This window comes from Arachis duranensis, chromosome 5, assembly GCF_000817695.3.
Source record: "Arachis duranensis cultivar V14167 chromosome 5, aradu.V14167.gnm2.J7QH, whole genome shotgun sequence".
Classification (NCBI taxonomy): Eukaryota; Viridiplantae; Streptophyta; class Magnoliopsida; order Fabales; family Fabaceae; genus Arachis; species Arachis duranensis.
Window position 1 is genome coordinate 92,470,659 of NC_029776.3, and position 9,535 is coordinate 92,480,193.

Sequence of the window (9,535 nt, forward strand, 5' to 3'; positions counted from 1 at the left end):
TGACAACGGTGAAACCCTTGCTTAAGCTTGCCATGGAAAGGAGTAAGAAGGATTGGATGAAGACAGTAGGAAAGCAGAGAGACGGAAGGGAAGGCATCTTCATGCGCTTATCTGAAGTTCCTACCAATGAATTACATAAGTATCTCTATCTTTACCTTTTTGTTATTTTCGTTCATCACCATTACTATTTGAGTTTGCTTGACTAAGATTTACAAGATGACCATAGCTTGCTTCAATACTAACAATCTCCGTGGGATCGACCCTTACTCGCGTAAGGTTTATTACTTGGACGACCCAGTGCACTTGCTGGTTAGTTGTGCGAAGTTGTGTAATGCCATGGTACTGAACTACCAAGTTTTTGGGGTTCATGACCGGGGATTATGAGAGTTGTGAAAAAGTATTGTTCACAATTTCGCGCACCAGCAGCAGAGGAAGAGGAAGAGAGAAATGCAGGAATTGAAATTGTATGAAAACCCTAGCGGGCCTTTTCTTCTCTGAATGCTTCTAATGTAAGAATGAAAAGAAGCAGGGAGCGGCGGCGGCGGAGGCGTACGAAATTTGCAGCAGAGGAAGAGGATGAGAATGGCAGGGATTGAAGTTGAATGAAACCCTAGCTACTTCTCTTCTCTCAATGCCTCTGAAATCAAAATGAAAGGGGAGGGCAGAGTTAGGTTTTCCAATCCACACTCTATTTCGGAAGGAGATTTCTTCAATCTTGTTGATGCTCTCCAAGAACTCTAATCTCTCTCAGTTTCTCGTACCCAAAAAAGAGAAAGGGAACAAAGTTAAAAAATCAATAATTGAAAGGATCAAAATAAAATTAGTAACTTTTTCAAAAAAAATGAGATATATTTTGTAATTATTTTTATGAAGGTTAATGATACTCCTACAAAAATATAAGAGTAAAAAATCTATGACCAAAAAATTATATAATTATTAAATTTTTTAAAAAATACAATTTAATTAATAAAAGAATAATTTATTAAAGAATATTTTAGACTTTTAGTAAGTAAAATTTAATAATAAAAAATAAAATTTTTATTATTGGGTACTTTTTTAATTAAAAGTATCAAAATAAAATTAGTAACTTTTTAAAAAAAAATGGGATATATTTTATAATTATTTTTATGAAGATTAATGATACTCCTATAAAAATGTAGGAGTAAGGAATTCATGGCCCGGAATTATTCAAATACATAATTCTTATAGGAAGCTCGCTTCGGTGAGGAAAGAATAATTCAGACTTTGAAGGAAGAGGGGGAACAAATGAAGATAACCAGAAAAACAAGGACCGATTCGTAAATAGTGGATTGTAGCAACTAGCAAGTGGCCCTTAGAATGATAGCTTAAAAATAAAAAAGATAGTGACATAGTTGTCGGAATTGAATCAGTAATTAAATTGATCAATTTATTAGTTTATTAATTTACTAGTTCAATTATTGAATCGGTAAAATTGGTTCTATATAAATAAAAATATGAAGAAAATGATAAATAGGTCTTTGATATTTTGATTCGTAAACATTTAAATCTTTGAGAGTTTAAAAATTCATTTAAGTCCCTAATTTTTTCAAAATTTAGACATATCGATCTCTCATGTTTATTAGGTCTGTCAAATCCAATGAAAAAATCAATCGTGATACACACATGGGATAGTTTTTAAAATATGACAAATTAGACCCAAAGATCGATGTGTTCAGATTTTGAAGAGGTCAAAAATTTAAATGTATTTTTAAATTCTCAAAAATTTAAATATCTGTAGACCAAAAAGTCAGGGATCAATTTGTTCTTTTCTTTAAAAATATAAAATAGTTAAAAATTTAAAATTAAAATTTAAAATAAATATATTCACTAACATTTTAATATATTTAAATGTATTTAATACTTATTTTAATAAGGGCAAAATACGTAAATAATTCAAATGGTTGCCAAAATTACGTGAATCTCCCAAATCATAAGAGGCTACGTCAAAGTCCTAATTTGCATTTCTATATAAATCGAATTGATTAAATTCGATTTATGCAAACACGTAGTAAATCGAATCCATAGGATTTGAATTACATGCAAATTCTGATTCGCGTGTAAATCGAAGCTAATGACTTCGAATTATGTTGTCCTTGCTAAATCGAAGCAAATAGAGTCGATTTATACCTACTAGGTAAATCGAATCCATTGAAGTCGACTTATAACGATACGTAGCTTATGGAATCGAAACCATTAGCTTCGATTTACTATGTATCATACTATATGATTAATTCGAAGACACTTAATTTAATTTATAGGATACTAACATATATAAAAATGAGCTTAACGTGAAATTTTCACAATAGTAAGATTCACAATGGCTAATTATGAGAGTTTTTAACTCTTGTGCACTATATAGGGGCCATTATGAAAAAAACACGATCAGGAATTAAGTTTACTGAGAAGGATCCGTTGAGTGTTTTTCTCAAACCTTCGACGGGTTTTACTAAGTTTAAGAATACTATACTCTAGAAACTAGGTTTGCATGACGTGAAACGGGTGGAGAAGTTGTTCTATAGAATCTCGATTTTCATGTTACGCGATGATGTAAAGTATGATTCATTCGTTATTAGCAGTGACAAAGATTTGCAAGTTCTGTTCCATTGTCGTCGTCAGTTTCCCGATGTGAGGACTCCAAAGCTGTTGGCAAAACTTGTGGATGTGGTATCTAGTTCTGGAGGCTTGAATCAGAATCCTCCCTCCTCAGGACATCCAGCCTATTCTAGTTCCATGCCTGTTGGTTCCTCGTCAGTTGTGCCGGTGATTGCACCTGAGGTAGTTTTAGTTGCTTCTCCTTCCTTTGCATTTAATCTGAACCGCAGTGGTGTTCCAGGAGTTGGTGAGGCTGGACCGTTGGGGGAGGTTGCAATTGCGACGCCCGGTTCTTCTGCGTCAGTTGTCCCGATTGTTTCTCCTTCCTTTGCATTTAACCAAACTACGGCAGCACCCAATCTACCGGATGCCACTCAATGACAGCGAAATAGATCAACGTTGTCACAACCCTCCACAACGCCATATGTCGTGGCTCCAATATCTCGGGGTGCACCACCTGAACGATATCTGACAGGCTATATGGCATCCACAAGAACTGTGCATACAAGTACTTATCGTTAGTCACCATAAATAGTAAAAGATGCAAATACGACATTAGATATGAATATATCGAAATCATAAATACTCACATCCCTGGGCTGGAGTAAATCTATCATAAGCCTCCAATGCGTGATACGAGGCCTCTTGTCGCTCAACGTCGGCTGATAACCTGACCATCTAAAAATCACAACATTTAATTAACAATAAAGTAAACTGAAGAATTATTGAAAACATGATGCATAACTAAAGGGGAGAGTACATCAATGCCAATGGCCAATGGAAGACATCAAATCCATCTAGCCGGAAACCAGGGAACCTCCAGAAGATCCACGACTGGAGGAGCTGCAGTGGACTGGCCAACTTGACAACATTTCTGTTCGTCACACGGCACATGCACCTATTCCTATATAGCCATGACAGTGCAGCAGACCCCCAACTATACTGACCCATGTCCTTTAGCCTGGCAACGTACGGTAGCTAATGGATGTGGAGGCGGGTACCTAACTTATCCTCGAACAACTGCGTCGACAGGAGCATCATGATATATGCACATGCATACCTCCTAACGGTCTCATCGTCTGCCCCTTGCGGAAGCTCACTAAACGTCTCCTGAAATCATCTACACTTCACTATGAACTTGTCGATATAGTTCACAGGAGGCAATACACCTAACAGCTCTTTAAACCATACCCATGCTGAGCGGCCACCCTCAATATGTCGCACAAAGTCAGTCAAACATCCGCTGATATACTGGCCATCGATCAGGAGCCCTAACTGGTACGCTACATCCTGGAGCGTGATCGTGCAATCTTCGAACGACATGAAGAAAGTATGCATCTCAGGCCGCCATCTCTCTACGAATGCGCTCACCAATGGCTAGTCCAATAAAAATCAAGTCTCGTTCAGTCTTGCAAGATGGTACAAACCGATTATCTGCAATTACAAAACGATCCTATCATCCAATGGCATACCGTGTTGCCATCTCATGCTGGTGATGCATTGATGGGGCTAGACAACAATAGAAAATTTCTTATCACAATCGTCACAAAATAGTTTTCAAAGCATATAGTCCCACACGTTTTTCGAATGATTCCCGGGTTGCTTTCCAAGATTTTCGAATCTGGGTGGTAGGGTTGGGTATGGGGTTTGTGTGTTTTGTAGTTCGAATGAAATGAGTTCGATTTGTATATATAGCCACATTCGCCATAAATCGAAGCTAATGAATTCGACTTACTAGAGACCGTTGTTGCATGTAAATCGAATTCCATGCATTCGATTTACTATGATATGTAAATCGAAGCTATTTCGTTCGATTTACTAGGACATTCAGCATGCATGTAATTCGAATTTAATCAAATCGATTTATATAGAAATACAAATTAGGATTTTGACGTAGTCTTTTATGATTTGGAGAATCCACGTAATTTTGGCAACCATTTGACTAAATCAAACTTAATCAAATCGATTTATATAGAAATGTAAATTAAAATTTTAACGTAGTTTTTTATGATTTAGAAAATCCACGTAATTTTGGCAACCATTTGAATTATTAACGTGAATTGCCCTTTTAATAATTTTATAAATTCTAAAGAATATTAAATTAAAAAAAGTGAACATAAAACTAAAATTAAATTAAATAAATATAAAATAATTCAATTGTATATATATAATATATATATAATAATTAGCACATTACATAAAATAGTAATAAAGCAACTAGCCTAGTGGCATATGGTATATCGGTATGTAGGTGGAGCCGTGGAGGACATGAATTTGAATCTATACTTGCACTTTTGAATAATTTTTCAATATTCAAATGCTAGGGAAGTTACAAAAGGCGCTGGAGCATCGAAGACCTGCAGAATACTAAGAGCAACGTAGGGCCGTTCGATTCACAGTTTGTAACGAACCGGTCAATTTTAGCTGGTTTTTAAGAACCAATCAGTTCTCAACAATTTGATTGCTCAAACGGTCCAAATTTTTAACCAAAGCTAACCAAATTATTAATTTATTGGTTTTTCAATCGAACCGACTAATCCGGCTCAGTTCTTACCACTATAGATAGTGACCGAAGAACAACTTTGTTGGTACTTACTAATTATATGAATATGATGAAAATAACTTAAAGCGGATGAGTAAAAAAAATATAAAATAAAACCAAATTAAATAAATTCTTTTTACACAAAAAAAATTGAGTTAAATAAAAATTTAATAATAATTTTTAAACTTAATGAAATTTCAGCGACAACATAATTTTTTTCTTTCATTTATTAGGTGCTAGAATAAAATTCTTTCTTAAAAAAGTATATAATTATCAAGTAAAATAACTAAATATGCATAAACCTTTTTAATAATGATTTTAGTTTATTCGTTACTAGTTTAAATTGGATAGGCACAATGAAGAATATTTAATGAATATATCTTATAGTAATTCATTTGTTAATTGTTCTTTTTATTATCATGTACAGTATGTATACTTCCTACTATGTATTATACAGATGATTATTATTACATTCTTAAAAGAAAAAGAAAATAATGTTTATTTAATTTAATAGTATTAGTGATAATAAGTTTGAGTAATATTAGATCTTTACTTAATAAATTATTAATTTAAGTATAAAATAAAAAGAACGGTAATTTAGGATAATTAAGCAAAAATTTATTAATTGAGGTGTGACAATAGTCCTTCTCTCCATATAATAATAGATAAATATTCAAATAAAAACTACACTTATAAGTATAAAAAATACACTTATAAAAGAGGTAATTTACCATTCTTATTTTAAATATGTTTCACAACAATTAATTGGCTTCATTATTAACTATTTAAAAATGATGATATGATTGAGTAATGCATAGTTGAAAAAATCAAAAAATATTATCAGCAATATATTAATTATCTTTGATGAACTAATAATAAAAAAAAAATATTGAAAGAGTTTAATACCTTACTTAATTAGGTCTAGTGAAGATGAATGTTAGTCTACTAAAATATCCTAGTGTAGTTGTGGATTAAATCTCTATGTCGTAAGGTCTAAATAATAGGTTGGTTTATTATCGTGGTCAGTGACTTTTTTTATAAGATTAAAATAATGTATATTTTAATCTATTTGACCAAAATATATTTTAATAATATATATATATATAATACTAATTTATTTAGGTATTAAAGTTTTATTTTCGAAAGAAAAAGGAAGAAAAAAGTATGAAATTTACGTACATTTTGTAAATAATTTTTGTTGAATTAGATTAAATTGGTTGAACTTAGTTATCGTTTCGAGATATTACTCGAAATCGAATGGTGTTTTGGATTTGAATGTGAAGTGTAAATGCTTAGGTTGAAGATTTTGATTTATTCGCTAAAATTGTAGTAAAAGTACCTTTAAGAGACGGTAACACTTAAGTTAACAAGAGTTTAATAGATTTAATGTCTGAATTTTAAAATATTTATAGAGTAAAAAAAATAACTTAATTATCCTTTGAAAATAATTTCAAATGATCATGGATGATTATTCGCTTACTCCATGTCTGAGGTGATTAATCAAAGTAGTAGAGAAAAATCTAACCTGCTTTTCAAATTAAGTCGAATATCAAGTGTGGTGACCCGTATTTTGGTCGAAATCCAATCCATGTAGACGAGGTCATACGGACTGCACTTGTTGCTATCGGACCGAGTTGTAGGTAGCAACCCAAATTGAGAATTGATTATCACTGAGTAATTTAGTGGGTTGAACTTGTATCCTTATATTCAACTGTGAATAGTTACCAAAAATTCTTGATCATATAATATGACCGTATATTTAAAAAAAAAAATTCTATTTTTTTCCTTATATTCTTAAGAATCTTGGATTTCACAGATAAAGTTATTAACATTTTATATTTTTACTCTCTTTAACTTAGATCAAATTGTTATTAAAATGCATCCTTTGATTTGTAAAATATTTATCAACAATGTAAAGTTAAGTATAGGTTGGTTAAAAAATAATTTTGATAAAATGTAAACTTTATATAATCATTCTTAGACTTAGTTTGGTAAAATTTTTAATTTTTAAAAATAACTTATAAAAGTTAACTTTGAAAAAATAGCTTTTTAAAAATTGTAACATCTATATTTAGTAAATTAAATTAAAAATAGCTTTTAATAACTACAACCAATAACAAATGTGTTTAGTAAAATAGTTTTTAAAATTTAAAATATTATAATAAATATTAGTGTAAAAATTAAATTTAGATATTAATTAATGAATGAGGTTATATTAGATTTTTAAATTTTGATAATTATAAATCATCTTTAAAAAATTCATTTATGTGCTTTAAAATTACTTTTATTTTTTAAATGTTACAAACACAAATATATGATATTTTTTATTTATCAAACACAAAATAAAAAACTGTGTAAACACTTTTTTAAAAGAATTTATCAAACTAAATCTTATTTTATTCTCGAAGATGTCCTAGAAGCTATTAGTCTACCATATTTGCAAGACGACGAGTAAACTTGCACAATCAAATCAAATTTAGTATTTGAAAATATCTTCTCTATTTGAGAATATCTTCTTCAAAAAGAATAAAATTTTTCGTAGATTAAATGGCATTGCTACCAGCTTTAATTTAAATAGTAGCCTTTTTTTTAGAAGACTTGCAAGCAAGTTTATGGAGAGAAAATGAGTAGATTCTCTCTCAAAAAGAGTTGTTATGATTTCAAAAAATGAGATGCAATCGGATAGAATTTGAAAACCGTAATACTAAGTATTTTCATGGCACGACTATGGCTAGAAGGAGCAGAAATAAAATTAATTCCCTTATGAACGATAATGAAAATTAGGTGTCAAACAACTTCACTTTTGAAGTTATGGCTACTACTTTTTATGTGAATCTTTATTAGGATAACACTCCGAAAAGTCTCTTTATTTTAAATCATGTTTTTTTTCTAGAATAATTATGAAATCAATCTCCTTGGCAGCAATATTACTAATCAAGAGATTAAGGAGTCCATCTTTCAAATGCAGCCTGAAAGTACCGAATAAGGATGACATTCAGACCATCTTCTACCAACATCAATGGAAAGTGGTGGGAATTGATTTATATTGGTTGGTGTAGAATATCTTCTCTAATTTTCACAAGATCGAGGAGATTAATGAAACTCTTATTACCCTTATTTTCAATGTGGAACCAGTTACTAACATGAAACAAATCTGTCTAATTAGTCTGTGTAATGTTTCATACAAAGTTATTACAAAGATTCTTGCCAACAGATTGAGAAAAGTGATGAAAAAATTTGTCCATCTCAATTAGTGTAGTTTTGTCCTGAGAAGACATAGCTCAGATAATATTGTCATTACTCAAGAAGGGTTAATTTCATGAGACTCAAAAAGGGTTCTAAGGTTGAAAGGCAATAAAGATTGATTTAGAAAAGAGAAAAGCTTAGTATACAAGCGATTAGGGCTTGTAACTATTACAAGTTCATTAACGCCTAATCCGCTAAAACACGCTGCAACTCCTACGTCACTTACACGCGCCATACAAAGATCCCGCGTTTGTATAACTACCAAATTTAAAAGATTTGTTTCCTTCTTTGTTTTCTTTCTTTTCAAATTTCATCGTTCTTCTTCTCGCGCGTCTTCCCCTGGTTTTTCGATCGTTCTTTTCCTCTCCTTTCTCATTGGTTTGTTCTTCGTCATTGACGTTAGTTTTTCTCTCTGTAACTCCAGCTTCGTTTTGACATGGTGTATTTATAGTTTTTGACATAGTGTATTCTGCAACCTCTCTGTTGTTGATGACCAGTTTGTTCCGAAGGTTGGAATGACCTTTACCACCCTTGAAGATGCTCGAAAATTTTACAGAAACTATACCAAGGTTGCAGGTTTTTCTACAAGAGTTCGGAGCACAAATAGAAAGGAAAATGAGATTAAGAATCAATTGATTACATGTAGCAGAGAGGGAAAATGAAACTCTCATAGCAAAGACTCATTTGATAGGAATTGGAATGATTTTCTGCTAAACTTTGGTCTTGTGGACAACAAGTGGCTTTCATGTAGTGTTGGGTTAAAATCTGCAGCAGGGGTGTAAATTTAATTTGTTATCGGGTGTATTTATAGTCTGTGTTTGGGTGTATTATGCAGATCTCTATGCAGACCGTCATATTTGGGTTCCAATCTATCTGGATCACCACTTCATATTATAGTGCCTGTAAATCAGACATTTTGAATACACCAGAGAGAGTTTAATTAATTTTGGTCTTGTGGACAACAAGTGGCTTTCAGGTAGTGTTGGGTTAAAATCTGCAGCAGGGGTGTAAATTTAATTTTTTATCGGGTGTATTTATAGTCTGTGTTTGGGTGTATTATGCAGATCTCTATGCAGACCGTCATATATGGGTTCAATCTATCTGATCACCACTTCATATTATAGTACCTGTAAA